We start from the raw sequence: 26,042 nt of genomic DNA, 5'->3' as shown, positions 1-26,042 counted from the left end.
TATTATGGTTTTTACACCTCCAACTCCTTCAGGAACGTCACCACTTACCCAATCACACAAATCTACATCATTTTTTTTCTCACTGATTTTGATATATACAGATATCTAAACTATAATAATTATAATAAAATAAGTCAGAATAGCACAAGAATAACCCAAGCAAACAGAATAAAAAGAACCAAAGAATCCTCAAGAAACACATATAGACACAAACACAGACACACACTCACACACACACATGCACATATAGAAACTCAAAATAAATCACAGAATTAGAAACCATAGTATATATGCAAAAGACATGCAAGGTTTAAAAGGAAAATCAAGAAAGTTTAAAAAAATGCCCTGGCAAAGCACTATGAGATGAAGAATCTCCCAAAATACTACTGAAGTCCATTCTTCTTTGGCCATCTACTTTTGGGCATAGGGCCAGTCCTAAACAGTGGATTCTATGTGCAATGAGAATCCTTTGGAGAAAACTAATTATTCATTAGTAGTGGTAAACAATTGGAGATAGGGCTGTGGAAGGTGTGTATTTTCCTGCTAAGTACTGATACTGAATGGACGAAGACTAGTACAGGTCCTGTACAAGATGCCATAAGTCCCTAATTTCATATGTATTTCTATGTTAAGAAAAATGTGTATAGGTAGTGTTCATGATCCTCTCCAGATCTCACAACATTTCTACCTCCCTTTTGCAGAGTTTGCTTGTCCGTAAAAAAGGGTATTTAATGATGATATCATTTATGATTCAGCACTCTATGATATATCGCACTCTGACATCTACAGCTGTGGCTTTATGCATTTAAACCCATTTTTACAAGAGGAAGTTTCTCAGATGTTTGGCCTAGCTGTGTTGGTGCTTACCTTCTTTCATTGCTACCATATGGCATATATTCCCATAAAATGAACACTAGTAAGTAGAAGTGAAGGCTCGAGGTAGTCACCATCTCAAATTCTTGATATTCAAAGAGTTAAGTAGGTGTTATTGTCAGCAATAGGACCTTACTATTGGTTTGTCAAGAGAATTGAATAGGTTTGGCAATATCATGGGTTATTTTGAGAGGGTTTCTTATGCCTCCTTTCAAAGCAATTCAATTATATGCAATGCATTCCTGAAAGTGGAGGGTTCATATGGTGAGAAAGAAAATCCCCATGGGAGGAACAACAGTGTCAACAGGACAGAACCACTGGAGCTCCAGGAGCCTGGACCATGAACCAAAGAATACAAATGGAAGAACCCAGGGCTCTGGCAGCATATGTGTCAGAGGATGGCCTTGTTGCACAGCAGTGGGAGGTGTGGCCCTTGGATCTGAGGGGGTTGGATGCTCCAGTTTAGGCGAATGCCCAGGAGGATGGTGGGAGTGGGTGGGTGGGTGTGGGAGTACCTTCATAGAGGCAGGGGAGGAGGGAGGGGATATGGGGGTTGTGGAGAGGAGACCTGGAAAAGGGACAACATTTGAAAGGTAAATAAAGAAAATATCCATCAAAAAGACTATATTTAAAATAATGCTTCACAGATTACTTTAGTTATCTCATCTTCTAACTTGGGTTAGAATATTAACAAAGCCATGATGTATTTTATTATATTATAACAGATAAATACATCAGGTAAAATACATTCTTACAACTAAAATTATATGATATAAATCTGAAAAGTGAATTTCTCAAAGTACTCTGTTTTTATTAAAGCACACTTTAAACAGTCCATTTGTTCAAGTGAGACAACCAGATAAATTCAGTAAAAATGGTGGCTTTTGCACCACTGAATACAGAGTCACTGGGATGGAGAAGGTGTTTCAATGTCTCAGTTTTCAGACTGATCTTATACATTCTCAGGACTTGTTTATCCCAACCTCAGAGCCTTTTGTGTACAGCTCTGATATTTGAGAGCTTGACAGTTGGCATAAAGAAATGAACTTAGGATGTGTTAATGGTTTTGAACTAACAGACTTGGTTTATGAGACTAGCCTTGTTATAAAGAGAAAAAACAACATTCCCCATATGCTATGTTGGGGTCAGTAAAAAAAAAAAAAAATACCATTAAGCCAGGGGTGTTGGCACATGCCTTTAATCCCAGCACTCAGGAGGCAGAGGCATGCAGATTTCTGAGTTTGAGGCCAGCCTGGTCTATAGAGTGAGTTCCAGGAGAGCCAGGTCTATACAAAGAAACCCTGTCTTGGAAAACCAGAAAAACAAAAACAAAAATCAAAAAACAAAAAAACAAAAAACAAAAAACAAAAAAAAAAAAACATTAAGGTGAAAAAAATAAATCTAGTTGGGAGTCTGACTCCCCCATTATTTAGTAATACCATTTTTTAAATAACATCCATATGTATGTATAGATACATACATACATACATACATACATACATATAGATATATAACCTTCTTATGTATTAGGCTGACACATAAGGTATCTCAAAGGGGCTCTTTGTTGTATCTGATCCTCCCTGAATTTTAACATTCACAAGCTTCTTCCTTCCTCTTCCTCATTTATTTGATCTTCCATATTCCAGCTCCCAACCAATACCTATCTCTTCTATTTCTCATTCTTAAAGTAATAGAACCAGCCCCACCAAGTCTTTCTCCTCTACCTTACCTCTGTGATTGTATGTATGTATGTATGTATGTATGTATGTATGTATGTATATGTGTATGTATTTTTATATGTATATGTATGTATGTGAATATATATGAACTATGTGTACATATTTATATGTTATTTATATGTGTTTGCATGTATATGCATTGTATACTGGATATCAAAGACTTAACAGCTCACATTCACATATAAGGGAATACATACCTTAATTTCCTTTTGGGGTCTGGATTACATAGCATTCTTATTTTTCTAATCCTATCCATTGAACTGAAAATTTCATGACATCCATTTTTATGGAGACAAATTTATTACTTTACATCTGAATGAATATTTACTTTTTATTTTTATTTATTCACTTTACATCCCTCTCACTGTCCCTCTCCAGGTCCCCCCATTCCACATTCCTTCCCCTCATCCCTCTTCTCTTCTGAGTGGATGCAGGTTCCCCTGGGTTTGCTCTCACTCTAGCAAATAGTCTCTGCAGAGCCAGGCACATCCTTTCCCTCTGAGGACAGATGGAGCAGGCCAGATATAAGAACATACCCCATGTAGAGGCAACAGCTTTTGGGATAAACCCCTGCTTCAGTTTTTAGGGACACAGGTGAAAACCAAGCTACATATACATGGGGAGGCCTAGGTCCAGCCTGTGTCCACCACTTTGGTTGGTGGTTCAGTCTTTGATAGCCTCAAGGGTTCATGTAAATTGACTCTGGGTCTTCCTGTGGAGTTACTTCAGACCTGCAGTCCTTATCTCTATTCTTCCATAAGAGCCCACAATTTGTCTCTGCGGTTTGCCTGTGGCTATCTGTATCTGTCTAAGTCAGCTGCTGGCCAGAGCCTCTCAGAGGACAGGCATGCAAGACTCCGGTCTGCAAGCATAATACTGTCAGGGATTCATGCTTGACCATGAGATGAATCTCAAATTGGGCCAGCTATTGGTTGTCCATTCTCTCATTTTCTAGACCATCCCTCAATCCTGCATTTCTTATAGACAGGATACATTTTTGATCAAAAGTTTTATGGGTAGGTTGTTGTCCTTATTATTCCATTGTGGTTCCTGATTTACTGCAGCAGCTGGCCTCTTCAGATTACACATCCCCAACATTGTGGGTCACAGCTAATAGCATCACCATTGACTCTTGTGCACATCCCTTAGCCCATGGCTCTGTCACATCCTGGAGATTAGATGTGCCCCACCTTGCTACCCCCATCAGTTACATATATTCATTCATCTTCATGCTATTTGTCCATCTCACCTGTAACTCCCGAAATCTGATACTGAACCCACATTCTACTCCCCATACCTACTCCCTTCCAGTTTCCTCCCTCCCTCTGCCCTTTATGATTATTGTATTTACTACTCAAAGTGAGATGGAAGAAACCTTGCTTGTGCCTTCCTCATTGTTTAGCATCTTCGGGTCTGTAGAGCATAGTATGAGAATCCTGTATTTTATGGCTAACATCCACTTATAAGTGAGTGTACACCATGTACATCTTTTGGAACTGGTTTATCTGTCTCAAAATGATATTCTTAAGTTCCATCTATTTGCCTGCAAAAATCCATCATGCCTTTGTTTTTAATATTGCACATTTTTCTATATCCATTCTTCACTTGAGGAACATCTAGGTTGTTCGCAGTCCATAATAGTTCTGACTTTTATGAATAAAGCTGATATGAATATAGTTGAGTAAATGCCTTTTTAGGAGGGTGCAGATCTTTTGGGCATATGCCTAGGAGTGTTATAACTGTCTCTTGAGATAGAGCTTTTCCCAGTTTTCTGAGAAACCATCAATTCATTTCTGAAGTGGTTTTACAGGTTTGTACTCACACTAGCAATGTAGAAGTATTCCTCTTAGTCCACATCCTTGCCAACATGAACTGTCATTTGTTTTATTGATCTTACCTATTCTTATGGGTTAAAAATAAAATCTCAAAATAGTTTTAATTAGCATTTCCTTGGTGAGTAAATATATCAAACGTTTATTTAAGTATTTCTCAGCTATTCCTTTTTTATCTTTTGAGAATTTTCCGTTTCTATCTGTACCAGAAATTTGAATTAGGCCATTCGTTTTCTTGATGCTCAGGTTCCTTAAAGTGTTTGTAAAATGTCCTCTACAAGATCTGTGGTTGGCAAAATTAGGTTCCCATTCTATAGATAGACTTCCAATTTGTCTGAATGATTGGGCACTGACAATCTCAAAATGATTAAGAACTGACAGAAAAGGATAGAGATTGGTTAGAAATGTGTGGGCTGAGATAATCCACAGGAAACAAAGAAAGAAGAGTCTCACACAAGGATCTGTAGCGTTCACAGGGAGTAAACAAAGAGTGGAAAGACAGGCTCCTGAAGGCGGTCTTCAAAGAAAGAGACTGAAGTGTTGATGTTAGACAGGAAGGAATGTGACAATCACATACCTGATTTACTACTGGTGAGGCCAGGATGTTGAAATAAACATACACACAAGAGAGAGAGAGAGAGAGAGAGAGAGAGAGAGAGAGAGAGAGAGAGAGAGAGAGAAACCCAGTATTGACAAATGAGACAAGGAAAGCTATAAGAAAAGATCTGCTTTTGTCCTTTGGGTTTGAAGCTTAGAGGAAAAAGAGGATGCAGTAGGTGGTTTGTTACAAAACTGACAACAATACTTGGGAATTGGAATTGGAAGACTGGAAGGAAAGAGAAAAAGCACCTACAACATGCTTTGACAGAGTGTCCAAAGTGTTTCCAGGAAGAGACTGAGTTGAGTGTTGGCAGGTGAGACAAAGAGATGGGGTGAAGATTGAAGGCTATAGGAGAAGATATGCTTTACATTTTTAATTAAACTAAACATAACTTAATTTGTTCAAGATGCATCTACATCAGCTCCAATTGCTTTTTAAATTGTTATATAGTCAGTCATATTCTACGAGTCTCCATAGTCACTGAAGATACCAATTACATCAAAGGAATTGTACACTTACTAATGTATTCCAACACCAAAGTGTATAGTATACGCTATACTCTTTGTGAATGTTAGACTGGGATATATGGAAAGTAAGCTGTAATGAGATGAATTTATTAGGAAGAATTTGCCAGAAATTTTATGTTTTATAAGGTATAATGGAATATAGAGTGTGGTTTACTTCAATTAAATTTTGATTCTATGGTCAGCAGCATCAAATAAGTTCAAAATACACCTGTGTGTGCATACCAAAACACAGTGAAAGCCACTAGTAAATTGAAGAAAATGGCAGTATTATCTTAGATTAAAATCATACAGTACAATGAATTTTTCCACAACTATGTCCTTTAAGAGTTCCATTCTAGCCGGCGTGGTGGCGCACGCCTTTAATCCCAGCACTTGGGAGGCAGAGACAGGCGGGTTTCTGAGTTCGAGGCCAGTCTGGTCTACAAAGTGAGCTCCAGGACAGTCAGAGCTATAAAGAGAAACATACCTTGTCTCTAACCCCCCCCCCCCAAAAAAAAAAGAGTTCCATTCTTCTTTATGACATCAAGATGTATCCCCATGCCTGGAGTAAAAACATTTATTTAAACTTTTTTTGTTGTCTGATATCTGTGGGCTAAAAGAGAAAATCAAGGATGCTGCCTTTAAAGTGTCTTCTCCAATTCTAATAGGATTACAGAAAAGCAAATTTTGTTATCAGTTTTTAACATCAGAATAAAAAGGAATCTGAGTGCAACTATAAAGTTCAGCAATGGCAGAAAGGCACAGTATTTTGATTTAATGTAATTCCTTACAATATTTACTCATGTTTCTATTGAATTTTTAATTGATGGCCAGGCTTGAAACATTAAAATAAAAATAAAATCTATAAAGGAAGATTAGCACACTACACCATGTAAACACAAGGACCCATGATCTTACCTAGATGTAAACCCATAAAAAAATGGCTAGAAAACCAACAAAAGGCTTCAATTTATAGTTTTTAAATGTATATTCTATAATCTCTCCATTACAGTAATTTTACAATGTGAATTTTAAATTTTGATTGAGGCATGTTTTTAACAAGAAAAAACAAAAGAATTTGGTGAATTTTAAATTTCTTTTACATAACTAAGTTATTTTCTAATATCTGAACATATTTTTAGAATATGAATGCTTGAGAAATGACAGAATCCTATTTCACAGTCAGAGCATTTGAGATAAGAATGGCAATCCCATCACCCCATTATCATTTTATTTAAGATTATGATAAGTGTTCCTGAGGATGTGGGTAACTGGAAACTTTGTATAATGTTGACAGAAATGCATAAAGGTAGGCACCTATTAGACAAACAGTTCTGGAAGTTGTTCCAAAAATGAAATTTATTTTCAGGATTTTATCTATTTATTACCAGCTTGTCAGTATGTATCTCAAAACTTAAAGGCAAGGACTCTATCTAATATTATGGACATATTAGTAACAATATCCATATGTATTACTCTGAATACACTATGGACTGTGACATACATTAGACATACTAAAAATATTGCATAATTACACTGTAGCTGCTTGTATTCTAATGCTAATTTGTTTCCCCAATGTAGTTTGCATGAGAGGTTCTGTACATAGCTTCTGGGCATCTGCCCCCAGTTAATAGTGATTTGTAAATAAAATGTCTTCAACTAATAGCTGGGGAGGAAAGAGAATGAGGATTTAGGGTTTCCAGGCTTAAGACCTTGAGGAATCAGTAAGATGGTGATGCTCCAGGTTTTACAAGAGTGTGGAGAGGAGAGAGACACAGAAGTCACCATGAGGCCTAAAAGCAAGGAGAGTGGCCTGGGTTCTGGGCCTGTTACCTCCTTCCAGCCTAGCTACTGTCCACAACAGTTTGGCGACTGAACAGTGACCTGGAGAATGTCAGAAGGATGCTGACAGAATGATGTCCATGTGGAGCTCCACGGGAAAGTAAAGGGTCTTTCTTATCGGGCACTGGAGCAACAAATAGGTACACATGCTAGCGCTAGCTTAAAATTTCATTTGTTAAAGTGTTTCTAAGGGTGTGGTAGGATACAAACTAAGCTTGAATAGGCACTAACCCAACGCTGGATCTGCTTATGTCAGGAGCTAATTAATCGGAACTAGAAACTGGAATCAGGTGGTTGTCCTCAGCTTTTAAGAGCTGTCTCAGGTGAGAGAAAGTAGGGTTTGAAGTTATGAATCAGGTGGTTGTCCTCAGCTTCCAAGAGCTTGTTCAGGCAAGAGGAGTAGGGCTTGAAGTACAATTGGTAGAAATTTTTTTAGATAGGGTAGATTCTTGTTGTCCATGGTTCAAGAAAGAAGAAACTTTAGATTACAGAACCTGGGAGAAAGTTGGTGAAGCCTTGAAAATTACTCAGGCAGATAATTTCACCTTAGGCCTCTGGGTGCTTGTAAAAGATGCTATTGAAAAGGTGATCTCTCAGGGGTCAGATTGTACCCAGGAAGAGCTTGTAGAATCTCAGGAAGAGTGCCTATCAGAGAGGGCCTTCTCAGAAAAGGGTCTTCTCAACTCTAAATTTGATAGATGTGGAAACTCTGATGATGAGCTAATTTTAGACAAAGATTATTCAGAAAGAGGAGCTGCCAATTATTTTGATGAGAATTGGCCTTCTTGTGAGTCTCCAGCTCCACCTATGGTCTCCACCTTGGGAGATGCTACTCAAAGGGACATGTGACTAAACAAATTAGAGTTTGAAATTAGGCTTCAGAAGTTGACTAATGAGCTTCGGGAGCTAAAAAGGATGTTAGAAGAGGGGAAGCATAACTCTTCCTAAGTATACCAAGCAAGGCTAGAAAGAGCTGTGAGTCAGGCTCATGGGAGAGGACAGAATACGTCTGATATGCTAGCCTTTCCTGTGTTCGAGGTAATTGATCAGCAAGATACTAGAGTCAGACAATACCAGCCTTTGGATTTCAAGTTTATTAAGGAGTTAAAAACAGCTGTTGTACAATACGGTCCCTCAGCCCCTTTCACTCAAGCATTACTGGATACGGTTGTAGAGTCACACTTAACCCCCCCCTAGATTGGAAAACTCTTTGTAAGGCTATCCTGTCAGGAGGAGAATTTTTGCTTTGGGATTCTGAATGGCGAGATACCGGTACGAAAACTGCCATTTTAAATGGTCAGAAAGGCAATCCAGACTGGGATGTTAACATGCTTTTGGGAGAAGGCCCATATGAAAGCCAGGCTAATCGGATTGGTTTTCCTGTTGGAGTGTACTCGCAGGTCACTGTGGCTGCCTGCCATGCTTAGAGAGAGTTAGCGGTTAAAGGAGATTTTGGTGGAAGCTTAGCCAGCATTCGGCAGGGACTCAATGAGATTTATCAGAATTTTGTGGACAGGCTATTAATAGCAGCTATTAGAATCCTTGGAAAATCTGACAGGGGTAGTTCTTTCTTTATGCAATTGGCTTATGAGAATGCTAATGCAATGTGTGCGGCGCTATCCAGCCACACAAAGAACAGACTGATTTGACGGGATATGTCCGTCTTTGCACAGACATCAGGCCATCTTGCGCTGCTTTACAGGGGACCACCGTACAAGCAATGTTCTTGCAGAAATGAGGGAATAATGCATGTTTTAAGTGTGGAAGTTTGGATCATTTTAAAAGTAATTGTCCTAAGAACAAAGGTGCTGAGAGTGGGCAAGCGGGCCGTGTCCCAGGGATCTGCCCCAGATGCAGGAAAGGAAACCATTCGGCTGGGGTATGTAAATCTAAGCCAGGCATTCTGGGACATCCGTTGCCGGGAAACGAGAGAAGGGGCCAGCCCCAGGCCCCGACCCATTCACAGCAAAGAGTTTATTGGGCGGTAAACCTGATGCCCAACCAATGAGATCAGTTTTTGAACTTGTCAGGTCAAACCCTGGAGGTGCAGGATTGGACCTCTGTTCTACCACCTAAGCAGTATTAACCCCAGAAATGGGAGTTCAAACTCTGCCTACCAGAGTCTTTGGACCTCTACCTGCAGAAACTTGTGGAATTCTTTTAGGACAAAGCAGTTCTATAGTAAGAGGTCTGCAGATTTATCCAGGTGTTATTAATAATGGTTATGAGGGAGAAATTAAAATCATAGCTGCTTCCCCTCATGGTGTTATAACTGTACTCGCTAATCAGAGAATTGCTCAACTTGTTTTAATCCCTTTACATCAGTCACCATATAGATTCTTTAAAAATGAGAGAGGACAAGGTGGTTTTGGCTCCTCTGATGTGAATTGGGTCCAATCTATTACTAGTCAGAGACCCAACCTTAAATTGGCATTTGAAGGAAAAAGCTTTGAAGGATTAATAGATACTGGAGCTGATGTGACAATTATTAGAGGACAGGACTGGCCTTTAACTTGGCCTCTGACTGATACTCTCACTCATCTTCAAGGAATTGGTTATGCTAGTAACCCAAAATGAAGCTCCAAATTACTAACCCGGAGAGATGGAGAAGGCAAATCAGGACAAATTCAGCCGTATGTTATATCAAATTTGCCTGTAACCCAATGGGGAAGAGATCTCTTGTCACAGATGGGCATTATAATGTGCATTCCTAAGGAGATGGTGACTAAACAAATGCTCAGACAGGGACTTTTGCCTGGTCATGGGCTAAAAAAGGAGGGACAAGGAATTAAGACTTTTGCAGATCCTAAACCTCATTCTGACACTAGAGGTTTGAGGTATTTTCAGTAGTGGCCACTATCTTGCCTGCATCCCACGCAGATAAAATTCAATGGCTTAATGATATTCTGGTGTGGGTGGATCAGTGGTCTTTACCTAAAGAAAAGATAGAAGCTGCCTTTTCGCTGGTGCAGGAGCAACTAGAGGCAGGACATTTAGTAGAATCTCAGTCCCCTTGGAATACACCTATTTTTATTTTCAAGAAAAAAAAATCTGGTAAATGGAGATTGTTACAAGATTTAAGAAAAGCTAATGAGACCATGAAGCCTATGGGAGCTTTGCAACCTGGGCTTCCATCTTCGGTACCATTCCTAAAGGATATTATAAAATTGTGATAGATCTGAAAGATTGTTTCTTTACTCTTCCACTTTTAGTGTTCCTTCTATAAATTTTAAGGAACCTATGAATAGATATCAATGGATAGTCCTCTCACAGGGCATGGTTAATACTCCTACCTTATACCAAAAGTTTGTGGCACAGGCCGTTCAGCCTGTGAGACAACAATGGCCTATGATCTATATCATTCATTTCACAGATGATGTTTTGATGGCAGGAAAGGACCCCCAGGATTTACTTTTGTGTTATAGAGATTTACAAAACACTTTAGCTGATAAAGGATTACAGATTGCTCATGTAAAGATACAATCTCAGGAGCCTTATAATTATTTAGGTTTTAGACTTACTAATCAAGGTGTTTTTCCCCAGAAGATAGTTATTCGCAGGGACAACTTAAAGACTTTAAATGATTTTCAAAAACTGTTAGGTGATATTAATTGGCTTCACCCCTATTTAAAGCTTACTACAGAGGAGTTGAAACCTTTATTTAATATTCTTAAAGGGAGTTCTGATCCTACCTCTCCTAGATCTTTAACCTCAGAAGGATTGCTGGCCTTACAACAAGCGGAAAAAGCTATTGAAGAGCAATTTGTCACTTATATAGATTACTCTATGCCTTTACATTTGTTAATTTTTAATACATACACCTACAGGATTGTTATGGCAAAAGTCTCCTCTAATGTGGATACATTCTAGGATTTCTCTTAAACGTAATATCTTCCCATATTATGAAGCAGTAGCTCAAATGATTGTACTTGGAAGGAAACAGGCACTAACTTATTTTGGCAAAGAGCCAGATATTATTGTTCAGCATTACAGCGTAACTCAAGACACGTGGCTGAAACATCACAGTACAGTATTGGGTGCTTGCTCAAATAGGGTTTAAGGGAACTATAGAGAGCCACTACCCTCAAGATAGGTTGATAAAATTTTTAAAGGTTCATGAGGTGATATTTCCTAATATGACCTCTTTACAGCCCTTATACAATGCTCTTCTAGGGTTTACTGATGGGTCCTCTAAAGGACGAGCTGGATATCTTATTAATAATCAACAAGTAATCATAGAGACTCCTGGCCTCTCAGCTCAATTAGCAGAATTAACATCAGTACCGAATGTCTTTCAGTCTGTGCATGAGGCTTTAAATATTTTTACTGATAGTTTATATGTTGCACAATCAGTGCCCTTGTTGGAGACTTGTGGTACGTTTAAATTTAGTACACCAGTAGGATCCTTGTTTTCACAATTGCAAAACATCATTCTTGCCCGAAAATATCCGTTCTATATTGGCCACATACGATCTCTTTCTGGTCTTCCTGGACCTTTAGTGGAAGGCAATGTTTGCATCTACAGAGCTCTAATAGAAGCCTTAATTTCGGATCCTGTTGCTTTGGCCAAACATGATCATGAAAAGTTTCATCTCTCTAGACCTTAAGGCTCTGACATAAGATCACTAAGGAGCAGACAAGAATGATTGTCAAATGTGAGGAGATGCCCTTGCAATCGCCATTACAAGATGGCTCCGATATCCGGTGTTCTAACTGGTAAATAAATAGTCTGTGCTTGTGCTGGGGTATTTTTCCATTCCTTGTGCCCTGCCTGTCCCGTGGCATCATGTGGGCTGATAGTGAGCAGCCAGTCAGGGTAAAATATGTCTCCAACCCTTCTTGTGGTCTATTTAAGGACCGAGTTTCCTGTGTTCTGGGCCTCCTCCCCCAGAAGCTGATCATCTTTCTCTCAAGATGCATTAAAGCTATGCTGCAGAAGAACCCGTGTGTGTCCTGTGTGTGTGTCCTCGCTGGCGAGACTCCTTATCATCACAGACACAGTAAAACAATGTCCTAAATGTATTACATTATCTCCAGTGCCACATTTAGGAGTTAATCCTAGGACGTCTTATGCCTAATCAAATTTAGCAAATGGATGTAACTCATTATGCAGAATTTAGAAAATTAAAATACATACATGTTTGTATTGACACTTGTTCAAGATTTCTTTTTGCTTCTCTGCATACAGGAGAGGCTTCTAAAAATGTAATTGATCATTGCCTACAAGCCTTTAATGCCACGGGATTGCCTAAACTTATTAAGCCAGATAGCGGGCCATCCTATTCTAGCAAAAATTTTACTTCATTTCGTAAAGAATTTGGCATCAAACATAAAACTGGAATTCCTTATAACCCCATGGGACAAGGAATAATTTGAACATGCTCATCGCACTTTAAAAAATTGGCTTTTTAAGACAAAACAGGGGCAGTTATATTCCCCAAGGTCACCAAAGGAACATCTTGCCTTTGCTTTATTTGTTCTAAATTTTTTGCAAACTGATGTTAAAGATCAGTCTGCAGCGGATCGCCACTGGCATCCAGTTACTTCTAGTTCTTATGCCATGGTAAAGTAGTGGGACCCAGTAACTGATGAATGGAAGGGTCCAGACCCTGTCCTAATCTGGGGAAGGGGCTCGGTCTGTGTTGTTGTTGTTGTTGTTGTTTTTTTTTTTTTTTTTTTTTTTCACAAAAAGAAGATGATGTGTGATGGCTTCCTGAGAGATTAGTTCTTCAACTGGACACAGATCCTGAATCTTCTAGTAAGTATGACTCTAACCTTGATTATGGCTAAAAATCCTCTTTAGTGGAAAAGTTAAATAGGAGCACAGGCTCCACTCCAAGAGAAGCTGCAGTCTTTCTGCAATTCTCAAAGCCAACTCCCCTACACCTGGAGGCCAGAGCCTGAGCTTGATTGTTGCTAATTTGCAACTGAAATGGTGAAATGGAGTACCTGGACTTCTTCAAAGAAGCTTTTATACTGTTGCATTTCACTGTCCCACTTTTGTTTTTCAAGCAGGTCAGTTAATGCCACTGTTCAGCCTGACTGCAGCAGGAGTAAAATCTTGCTTCCAATGATGCAGGTAGCAGTTACTATTATTGTCCATCAAGAAGCATTCTAGTACATATTGTGGCTTTGGTCTGATTTAGGAATATGGTATGCGATGAGGGCCTGACAGTCGGTGACAGACAACCAGATCACGGAATCATACCAATCTAAGACAGGGGTACATGCCAAAAGGCCGTAGTGGTTGATATACACCACAGAGACATGTTTGTGTGAATTATTACACAAACTAGCTGCATGTAACCACCTATGATGGAATTGGATGGTTCGGGAGGATCTGAGATCCTAAGACAGGCAGGGCCACCAGCCACCATAATTCCCAGGCAGGACTTTAGAGCATAAATAAATTTTATGCCTCAGTCCAGTTTTGTTTAATATTATTTAAAGGGGGGGGGGTGTTACCTCCTTCCAGCCTAGCTAGGCTGGCCTCAGACCATCGGCCACTTAGGCAGAGCCACCTGCTCTGCTGCTTCTAACCACTCTCCTTTGATGTGCCACTACATGCTACCTGCCTGAGGCCGAAACGGTTCTCCAAGATTTTCAGGAGTTAGCACCGAACTGTGATCTTCGTGAGTTCCTACTAAAAGGCTGATCTGTCAACTTCAAAAGGGATTTGGAGTGACTGGGAATGGGCCTCCCCTCTTCTTTATAAAGCATGTTCCCCGACATTAAAGTTGAGTTTTGATCAGGAAATCTTGACTTAGCTCCGTTCTTTCTCTTGTCCATCTAGTTCCCTCTCTTTCAGCTCGAGTCTTCCTCTTCAGCCATACCCCGTTTCTTTCGAGCTTCTGGATGGTCTGCAACATGGGCCAAGAAAGCACAGCCCAGGGAGCTGCTTAATTGGCTCCAGAGCAGCTGATATGGGAAATAGAAATTAGTAAGAAGTAACTAGGAATTATCAGCGAATGGTAGTTTCTAGCAACACAGAGGCTATGCAATCACCCAACTATTCTGCTGCTTAAGGAATATTAAAATATAAAGGCTGTGTTTGTCTTTCATGTCAGAACATAAACCATTGAGGTGAGAAATAATCCCATGTAGGGATTTATTAAAATTTTAATACAACATTGCACCTTTATAGAGTAGCTAGAATGTTTATCGTATACATTGTTTGCATGGCATTTCATGAAGATCTAGATAATACAGCAATAAAAATGATTTTAATTGTATTATTGTGCTCATTGTTTTTCTCTTTGATTTGTTTTTATAGTATCTTGACACATGATATGGTCATTAGGGGAAATGAGAACTTTTCATTGAGAAGATGTTTACAAGAGATCAAAGACAAGATCTCCACTTGGTCTACTGCCAAGTTTGTGAAGTATTTTCTATATGAATATTTGATGTAGAAGGGCCTAGCCTGCTCTGGACAGAACCACTTCTGGACAAAGGTCCTAGGAGGTATAAGAGAAATAACTGAATTTTATTCCAAGAGAATGTCAATACAGTGCCTTCCATGGACTTTGCATCTGCTTCTGCCTCTGGTCATACTTGAGTATTTACCATGACTTCTTTAATGATGGTTTGTGATCAGGATGAATTTTCCAAATTAACTCCACTTCAAGTTGATTGTGGTTGTGGTCTTTATCACAGCACTGAAAAGCAAACCAGGATACTACAGAGTTTAACTTTAAGAAGATCAAAAAAGTCTTAGGATAGACATCATCAGTCATTATATACCCAAGTATATATACACAAAATGTATTTAAACAGCAAACCTAAAACACTTTCAATAGTACATTTTAATGAAATACATATTTTACCATAATAAAATAGTAAATAGAAAGTGTGAACTGCTATAAGTGTGATGGCATGTGATGGTGTGTATATGTGTGTCTGAAGTTTCAATGTAATTCCATTTTATTAGCAATGCCATATACCAGGTTTTTTTGGGGGGGTGCACAAACCAAATTAATCACACAAACTCTAATCAATGCTACCTGCTTCCTGAATTAACTGGTTTATGAAAATGCAACTACGTCATCGTCGGTGACTAAAAATTAACATGAACTAAGAAACTAATAATTTTCATGAAACGAATTCAGTTTATTTGAGGATTACTGTTGATTTCCTTTAGGGGTAAAATTCTATAATATTCTACATATTGACAAATCACCTGGTTTTGGAATTATGTAGGCCTTGTTTATGCAACCACATTGTTATGACTTCATGTGTTCCACTTCTAGATTGTGTCTAAGAAACTTTATAACAAAAAATGTCATGATCTGATGACTCTTACACTATTTCTACCTTCTCTGTTGTGATGTTCCCTAAACTGTGTTTGTAGAGGCTCTCTTATAGTTATTGTCAGTTAGGGCTGAGAACCTCAGTCAATTTTTGCAATTGTAGATCGCTGTAGTGACCACTATCTTTTAGAAATAAAAGATACTTCAATGAGTAGTGAAAGATACACTTCTCTGTGAGTTCAAGGATAAAAACTTAAAATACAATTTGAAGTTATATTGATTTCAGAAAATGGCAGCCACAGGTTCTCCTCTATGTTCTATGTTCCTTCAAGCCATTGATAGCTTAGTAGTAGAGTACCAGATATAAATTTCTTGCAACTTAGTGGGGCTCAAGTCCAAGTAAACAGCTGTTTATTATCCCTAAGACAAGAGTGCAAGTACTATTGGGGATTTTTTGTTGTATAAGCCACTGTTAAAGTTCACAGGCTTTACAAGTACATAGGAATTTTGGTTGAGTTTTTTCTTGAAAGATTGCACAGGACCTTCTGGTACCATGAAAGCTAGACCTAAGGCAGGAAGACTCAAGGCCAGTCCCATCTCTATTCCTCTAAGTCCTTTGCCTGATACTTGAAGCATGTTGTGAGTTCAGCAATAAGTTCTTAGATTGAAGGGTATTTATGATGTTCTTGTTTTAACTACCAAGAATGAAAAATGTACAAAGAGACAGTAGTACATGTAATATTTTTCTGGTTTAGAGATCTTTTCTAAATTAAATGTCTACTACCTTATAATTTATAGAAATATTCATCATTTTAGAGTTACAGAAAAATTATGATCATCCACTATATTAGTGAGATAATGGTGAATCTGTATTAGGAGAAAGAAATATAAATTACTCAAGTTATATTAGTAAAAATATGCATTAAACAGAATATTTTAGTGGTCCAAAATATACTGTATGGTCAGTATAATAATTCATTCAAATTAAAACTTAAATTCCCAGAAAGCTGTGAATGTCAGTACTGACTCTATTTGAGTAATGTCATTATATAACATATAATGAGAATTTTAAAAAATGGTATGCTTATATACATATGTCCTATCTTTGCTAATTGTTATTTACTTTAAAATTACTTTCATATTCTCAGGTTTCAATTATTATTCACTATCAGTATTCTCCTTCTTATTTCTTCTAAGTGATAGCTCTCTATCTGCTATCTACATCGTTATAAATACAGTTTCTTCATTATTTAAGGAAAAAATTTTCAAAGTGAATGCAACAGGATAAGAATATAATAGAAAGTAATTGGTGGATAGAGAGAAGGTTGTTCTAGGAAGGAAAAATAACATAAATAATTATGAATGGTTATGAGTGAAAAGTGGGACTGAATTGGGGAAGTAAACCAGGGCTGGGAAAAGGAATGGGGGGTAAGAGATGGAATACAGGGAGGGTCAGCTAAAACAAACAGCTTTGAAAAGTGCCTAATAGAACAGAATCATTCTAAAATATGTACATATATGATGGTAATTTAAATGAAATCACCAAATAATGGAGAATCCAAAGTCCTTTCTCTTATCATGTGATAAAGCTTCTTGAAATATATACACATATACATATATATATATATATATATATATAATGTCAATGCACCCTGAAATCTGCTGGTCTGCATCCTGCCTCTACACAGGGATGCCTGAAACACTCCAGGCATACCACTCCGGAGGCAAAATGCCCAGCAGTAAATTGTCAACAGGAAACAAATTCAGTGGTAATTTTGGAGGTTTTCATTTTGTTTTGTTTTGTTTTCATAATGCTTTGTCAGATTTTCTTTTTATCTTGCAAATTATTTGCTGATATATTAGTGTTTTGAGTTTTGTTTTTTATGGGTTTTCTCTACGGGCAATTGTGTATGTGTTAGTGTTTATATATGTTTCTTTTGTTTTGTTTTGTTTTTCTTTTGTGTTTCTCTGCTTGTTTGTTTGTTGGTTTTGCCCAACTACAGAAGGCACCCCTGCTAGTCCTATGGTAAACTTTTCTTAACAACAAATATGCTAAAGGAAGAACAATACATGTCCTACTGATTCTAAGACTCAATCACCCAGTCATGTTACCAGCTCTGAATCAGGATATCTGTTGTGGTCTCCCTTTACTCTCTAGACCCTAAAAGACCACAAAGACCTACTTCTCCAAACTTCCTTTCTCCAACTTATCCCAATATCCCAACCTCTATTACCAGCAAGCATTCCCTGTAAACACAGTCTAACAGGCCAGGAAAACTGAAAACACACAACTGCCACACTGTTAAAATATACAGAAAGTAAATGGAAACCAAGGAATAAAATACCCACAAAGACAAATCTAGAAATCAGCCCCTATATAGTTAATCACTGCAAACACAGATACCTACTCACTTGCATAAAAGCACAATAACACCCAGAGAAGTTTATCTCCACTAGAGCTCTGTATCCCTACACAGGAGGGCCTGAGTATTTCAACATAGCTGAAGCACTATAAAAAGTCCGAAAAACAAAATATATGAAGATGGAAGTGGTCCTTTAAGACCTAAACATAAATACAGATACACTGAATATGATAGAAGAGAAAGTAGGCTATAACCTAGAATGAATTGGCATAGAAGATGACTTTTGAAACCGTTGGCCATCAGGGAAATGCAAAGCAAAACTACTTACACTATTACTGATTCTTATATCAATATCTCAGGCACACAGTTCAACAAAGAATACATGAGACCTCATGAAACTGAAAAATATCTGTAAGGCAGCACATACTGTCAATTTAAAAAAAAGCAATAGCTAACAGAATGGGAAAGCATTTTTCCATCTCCACATCCAACAGAGAGCTAATATCCAAATATAATAAAGACATCTAAAACATAGATAAACAAATCAAAATATCCAATTAAATTGGGGTACAGATAGAAACACAGAATTCTCAATACTGGAATCTCAAGTGCCTGAAAAACACTTAAAGAATGTTTGAAACCTTTAGCCATCAGGGAAATGCAAAGCAAAACTACTTACACTATTACTGATTCTTATAGAAAGGAGCCTAGCATGACTGTTTTCTGAGAATCCCAATCAGCAGTTGAGCAAAACAGAAGCAGGTATTTACACTCAAACATTGGACTAAAGTCTGGAAACCCTATGATTGAATAGGGGAAGGATGAAAGAAGCTGAAGAATGAGGTGACTCCATAGGAAGACCAGCAATCTCAACTAATCTGGGCCTCTAGAAGCTCCCTGACACTGATTCACCAACCAGGAAGCATACAAGAGTTGGTCCAAGGCCCTGGACACATATGTACCAGAGCACAACATGCTCTGGCCTCAGTGGAAGACACATCTAATCCTTGAGAGACTTGAAGCTCCAGGAATTAGTGAGGCCTGATAGTGGGGAGCACCCTCTTGGAGTCAGGAGGAGGTGGAAAGTGAAGAGAAATGGTGAGAGTGGTGACTGGGAGGCAGAGCAATGCCTAGCTTGTAAATAAATAAAACAATTAAAACATTTAGAAAAATATGAATTTCATATATGAGAACATTTTAAATTATATATATAGATTATACCTGGAACTATACATATATTTAAATTCATAGCCAACTTATGCCTATACACTCTAACATAAACTACTAAAACCATTTATATGTACTATTAAAATAGCTTTCACTTTTTCTTAAATCTTAGTTGATTGCCTACAGAACATTTTCCATAAATACATTTTTTAAATGTAGAAATTATATAAAAATCATTGTATGCTTAAGCCACTTATCCTAGCATTTATTATTCTGTTATACAGATATTGAATTAAATCCAAATATCATGGAAATCAAGTTGTATTATATTGTCCTGTCCGCTCTCGACCAGCAAGAACGACACGACCACCAGTCCTTCTAACAGCAGTTTATTCAGTCCTGATTCTTCTTGTTTATATCTCCCCCGAACCCTGGGCCTCTCCTTTTATACTCTCATCCACACACAGCAGGCCACGCCACCTCACCAGGCACACAGCTTCAGCTAATCAGGGCAGCAGGAGCATATCTCCATCAAACTGGATTCACCGGTATCCTGGTGCACCTGCGCAGCTCTCAAGATGTTTGTGGCTTATATGAGGAAGTCAGGTGCAAGTCATACGACTTAGCTACAGTCCCTGGCGCCTTTGGGACTGCCGCCACACCGCTCCTAACATAATGTGGCATCTTCTAAGTCCACTATCCACAGTTTGCACCACACTCCTATTTGTTGTACTTTAGTCACTTTTGTAGCATTTATGTCTATTTATAATATATTTTATTATCTATTTATTTTCCCTACACACACATACACACACACACACACACACACACACACACACAAACACACTCCTAAACATGATAAACAATTTCAGCAAAGTCACTGGATATAAAATTAACTAAAACAAATTAATAGCTTTCCTCTACTCAAAGGATAAACAGGCAGAAAACTTATGGAAATAACAACTTTAACAATATTCACAAAAAATATAGAATACTTTGGAGTGACATTAACCAAGGACATGAAATCAGTATGACAGGAATGTCAAGTCTCTGAAGGAAGAAATTGAAGAAGATCCCAGAAGATGGAAAGATCTCCAATGTTCATGGATTGGCAGGATTAATATACTAAGGATTGTCATCTTTCCAAAAGCAATGTGCAGATTCGATGCAATCCCCATCAAAATTCCAACTGTATTCTTCACAGAGCTAGAATGAGCAATTTGCAAATTCATTTTGAATAACAAAACACCCAGTAAAGCAAAATCTATTCTCAGCAATAAAAGAAATGGGGAAATGATCATCCCTGACTTTAAGCTGTATTAAACAGCACTAGTGATAAAAACTGCATGGTATTGATACATAGATAGGCAAGTAGATTAATATGGAACAGTATTAAAGATCCAGAAATGAACCTACACACCTGTGGTCACTTCATCTTTGGCAAAGGAGCCAAAACTGTCCAGTAGAAAAAAGACAGCATTTTTTTAAATTTTATATAATTAGGTATTTTCTTCATTTGCATTTCCAATGCTATCACAAAAGTCCCCCATACCCTCCCACCCCCCAACTCCCCTACCCATCCATTCCTACTTCTTGGCCCTGGTATTCCTCTGTACTGAGGCATATTAAAGTTTGCAAGTCCAAGGGCCCTCTATTCCCAATGATGGCCCACTAGGCCATCTTCTGATATATATGCAGTTAGAGATACGAGTCCGAGGGTAATGGTTAGTTCATATTGTTATTCCACCTATAGGGTTGCAGACCTCTTTAGCTCCTAGGGTAATGTCTCTACCTCCTCCATTGGGGGCACTGTGATCCATCCAATACCTGACTGTGAGCATTCACTTCTCTGTTTGCTAGGCCCCAGCATAGCCTCACAAGAGACAGCTATATCAGAATTCTTTCAGCAAAATTTTGCTGGTGTATGCATTGGTGTCAGGGTTTGGAGGCTGATTATAGGATGGATCCCCGTGTATGGCAGTATTTGGATAGTGCATCCTTTGTCTCACCTCCAAAATTTGTCTCTATAACTCCTTCCATGGGTGTTTTGTTCCCAATTCTAAGAAGGGGCAAAGTGTTCCCACTTTGGTCTTTGTTCTTCTTGAGTTTCATGTGTTTTGCAAATTGTATCTTATATATTGGGTATTCTAAGTTTCTGGGATAATATCCATATATCAGTGAGTACATATCATGTGAGTTCTTTGGTGATTGGGTTATCTCACTCAGGATGATGCCCTCCGGGTCCATCCATTTAACTAGAAATTTCATAAATTCATTCTTTTTAATAGCTGAGTAGTACTCCATTGTGTAAATGTACCACATTTTCTGTATCCCTTATTCTGTTGATGGGTAACTTAGTTATTTCCAGCTTCTGGTAATTATAAATAAAGCTGCCATGAACGTAGTGGAACATGTGTCCTACTTAACGGTTGGAATATCTTCTGGATATATGCCCAGGAAAGGTATTGAGGGATCCTCCAGTAGTACGACTTACAATTTTCTGAGGAACCGCCAGACAGATTTCCAGCTTGCAATTCCACCAAAAATGGAAGAGTATTTCTCTTTCTCCACATCTTTGCCAGCATCAGCTTTCACCTGAATTTTATATCTTAGCCATTCTGAATGGTGTGAGGTGGAATCTCAGGGTTGTTTTGATTTGCATTTCCCTGATGATTAAGGATGTTGAACATTTTTTCAGGTGCTTCTCTGCCATTCGGTATTCCTCAGGTGAAAATTCTTTGTTCACCACTGAGCCCCATTTTTAATGAGGTTATTTGATTTTCTGGAGTCCAGCTTCTTGAGTTCTTTATATATATTGGATATTAGTCCCCTATCGGATTTAGGATAGGTAAAGATCTTTTCCCAATCTGTTGGTGGCCTTTTTGTCTTCTTGACGGTGTCTTTTGCCTTACAGAAGCTTTGCAATTTTATGAGGTTCCATTTGTTGATTCTCGATCTTACAGCACAAGCCATTGCTGTTCTATTCAGGAATTTCCCCCTATATTCGAGGCTTTTTTACCACTTTCTCCTCTATAAGTTTTAGTGTCTCTAGTTTTATGTCAAGTTCCTTGCTTCACTTACCTTTGACCTTAGTACAAGGAGATAGGAATGGATCAATTCACATTCTTCTACATGATAACCACCAGTTGTGCCAGCACCATTTGTTGAAAATGCTGTCTTTTTTCCATTGGATGGTTTTAGCTCCCTTGTCAAAGATCAAGTGACCATAGGTGTGTGAGTTCCTTAATGGATCTTTAATTCTATTCCATTGGTGTACTTGTCTGTCGCTATACTAGTACCATGCAGTTTTTATCACAATTGCTCTGTAGTACATCTTTGGTCAGGCATGGTGATTCCACCAGAGGTTCTTTTATCATAGAGAAGAGTTTTTGCTACCCTAGGTTTTTTGTTATTTCAGATGAATTTGCAGATTGCCCTTTCTAATTCTTTGAAGAATTGTGTTGGAATCTTGATGGGGATTGCATTGAATCTGTAGATTGTTTTTGGCAAGATAGCCATTTTTACTGTATTGATCTTGCCAATCCATGAGCATGGGAGATCTTTCCATCTTTTGAGATCTTCTTTGATTTCTTTCTCCAGAGACTTGAAGTTCTAATCATACATATCTTTCCCTTCCTTAGAGTCACAACAAGGTATTTTATATTATTTGTAACTATTGAGAAGGGTGTTGTTTCCCTGATTTCTTTCTCAGCCTATTTATCCTTTGTGTAGAGAAAGGCCATTGGCTTGTTTGAGTTAATTTTATATCCAGCTACTTCACTTAAGTTGTTTATCAGGTTTAGGAGTTCTCTAGTGGACTTTTTATGATCGCTTATATATACTATCATATCATCTGCAAAAAGTGATATTTTGACTTCTTCCTTTCCAATTTGTATCCCCTTGATCTCCTTTTGTTGTCGAAATGCTCAGGCTAGGACTTCAAGTACAGTGTTGAATAGGTAGGGAGAAAGTAGGCAGCCTTATCTAGTCCCTGATTTTAGGGGAAATGGGTTCAATTTCTCACCATTTACTTTGATGTTGGCCACCAGTTTGCTGTAGATTGCTTTTATCATGTTTACGTATGGCCATTGAATTCCTGATCTTTCCAAGACTTTATCATGAATGGGTGTTGGATTTTGTTAAATGCTTTTTCAGCATCTAAGGAGATGTTCATGTGGTTTTTATCTTTGAGTTTGTTTATGTAGCAGATTACATTGAGGAATTTTCATATATTAAACTGTCCCTGTATCTTTGGAATGAAACCTACCTCAGTGCAGGGAACACCAGGGCCAGCAAGTGGGAGAGGGTGGGGCTGGGGGGGAAGGTGTGAGGGACTTTTGGGATAGCACTGGAGATGTGAATGTAGAAAGTACCTAATTTTTTTAAAAAGTATTTAATTTCTTTCTTTATTCTTTTCTTGACCAAGTTATCATTGAGAAGTGTGTTGTTCAGTTTCCGTGTGAACGTTGGATTTCTATGATTTATTTTGTTATTGAAGATCAGCCTTAGTCAATGGTGATCTGATAGGATGCATGGAACAATTTCAATATTTTTGTATCTGTTGAGGCATATTTTGTGACCAATTATATGGTCAGTTTTGGAGAACTACCATGAGGTACTCAGAAGAAGGCATATCCTTTCGTTTTAGGATAAAATATTCTGTAGATATCTGTTAAATCCATTTGTTTCATGACTTCTGTTAGTTTCACTGATTCCCTGTTTAGTTTCTGATTCCATGATCTATCCATTGATGAAAGTGGTGTGTTGAATTCTCCCAATATTATTGTGGGAGGTGCAATGTATGCTTTGACCTTTACTAAAGTCTCTTCAATGAATGTGGCTGTCCTTGTATTTGGAGCACAGATATTCAGAATTGAGAGTTCCTCTTGGAAGATTGTACCTTTGATGAGTATGAAGTGCCCCGCCTTGTCTTTTTTGATAACTTTAGATTGGAAGTCAATTATATTAAATAATAGAATGGCTACTCCAGCTTTTTACTTCAGACCATTTGCTTGGAAATTAGTTTTCCAGCCTTTCACTCTGAGATAGTGTCTGTCTTTTTCCCTGAGATGGGTTTCCTGTAATCAGCAAAATTTTGGGCCCTGTTTGTGTAGCCAGTCTGTTAGTCTATATCTTTTTATTGGGGAATTGAGTCCATTGATATTAAGAGATATTAAGTAAAAGTAATTGTTGCTTCTTTTATTTTTGTTGTTAGAGTTGGCATTCTGTTCTTGTGGCTCTCTTCTTTTAGGTTTGTTGAAGGATTACTTTCTTGTTTTTTCCAAGATGTGGTTTCCGTACTTGTAGTTTTTTCTTCTGTTATTATACTTTGAAGGGCTGGATTCATGGAAAAATAATGTGTGAATGGTTTTGTCGTGGAATATTTCGTTTCTCCATCTATGGTAATTGAAAATTTGGCCGGGTATAGTAGCCTGGGCTGGTATTTGTATTCTCTTAGTGTCTGTATAACATCTGTCCAGGCTCTTCTGGCTTTCATAGTCTCCAGTGAAAAAATCTGGTGTAATTCTGATAGGCCTGCCTTGATATGCTTCTTGACCTTTTTTCCTTACTGCTTTTAGTATTCTATCTTTATTTAATGCATTTGTTGTTCTGATTATTATGTGTCAGGAGGAATTTCTTTTCTGGTCCAGTCTATTTGGGGTTCTCTAGGCTTCTTGTATGTTCATGGGCATCTCTTTCTTTAGGTTTGGGAAGTTTTCTTCTATAATTTTGTTGAAGATATTTTCTGGCCCTTTATGTTGAAAATCTTCATTCTCATCTACGCCTATTATCTGTAGGTTTGGTCTGCTCATTGTGTCCTGGATTTCCTGGATGTTTTGAGTTAGGATCTTTTTGCATTTTCCATTTTCTTTGATTGTTGTGCCCATGTTCTCTATGGAATCTTCTGCACCTGAGATTCTCTCTTCCATCTCTTGTACTTAGTTGCTGATGCTTGCATCTATGGTTCCAGATTTCTTTCCTAGGGTTTCTATCTCCAGAGTTGCCTCACTTTGAATTTCTTCATTTGTGTCTACTTCCCTTTTTAGGTCTAGTATGGTTTTGTTCATTGCCATCACCTGTTTGGATGTGTTTTCCTGTTTTTCTATAAGGACTTCTACCTGTTTGGTTATGTTTTCCTGTTTTTCTCTAAGGACTTGTAACTCTTTAGCAGTGTTCTCCTGTATTTCTTTAAGTGAGTTATTAAAGTCCTTCTTGATGTCCTCTACCATCATCATCAGATATGCTTTTAAACCCAGTTCTACCTTTTCGGGTGTGTTGGGGTGCCCAGGACTGGGAGAGGTCGGAGTGCTGGGTTCTGATGATGGTGATTGGTCTTGGTTTCTGTTAGTAAGATTCTTACATTTGCCTTTCACCATATGGTAACCTCTGGAGTTATTTGCTTTAGTTGTCTCTGGTTAGGGCTTATTCCTATCGTGATACTGTTAGCCTCTATAAGCAGACCTGGAAGAATATCTCTCTCCTGAGTTTCATTGTTCAGTGCACTCTCTGCAGGCAAGATCTCCTCTTGCAGGAAAGGTGCACATATATCTGGCATTCTGACATGACTCCTGGCAGAAGATGAACGCCCGAAACAAAGTTTGTCCCAGAATCTGTGTAGCTTCTGTAGTCCACACTCTCACCTGCATAGACTAGTAACATTGGGATCTGGGAACCAAGATGCCTCCCCAAGGTGCTCCAATAAAGCCCTTCAAGGTGGGGTGGACATCTCTCCTCTGGCAGGGAAGGTGCCCGGATGTCTGAAGCCTGAAATGCCATCTGCCTCAGAAGTTCTGTGTACTACAGAAGCTATCAGCTTCTGAGAGAGGCGGGAGCCACAAAGCTTCACTTAGAAACTGAACAACACTCTTC

The 26,042-nt window shown here is 38.3% G+C and overlaps 1 pseudogene; it reads left to right on the top strand.

Moving 5' to 3' along the window:
- LOC115489112 overlaps window positions 1-26,042 on the top strand; it is a 369,100-nt pseudogene that overhangs the window by 208,182 nt on the left and 134,876 nt on the right.

The sequence above is a fragment of the Mus musculus genome, chromosome X (genome assembly GCF_000001635.26).
Source record: "Mus musculus strain C57BL/6J chromosome X, GRCm38.p6 C57BL/6J".
Taxonomy (NCBI): Eukaryota; Metazoa; Chordata; class Mammalia; order Rodentia; family Muridae; genus Mus; species Mus musculus.
The sequence above is the reverse complement of the archived record's forward strand: the minus strand, read 5'-3'. Positions and strand labels throughout refer to the sequence as shown.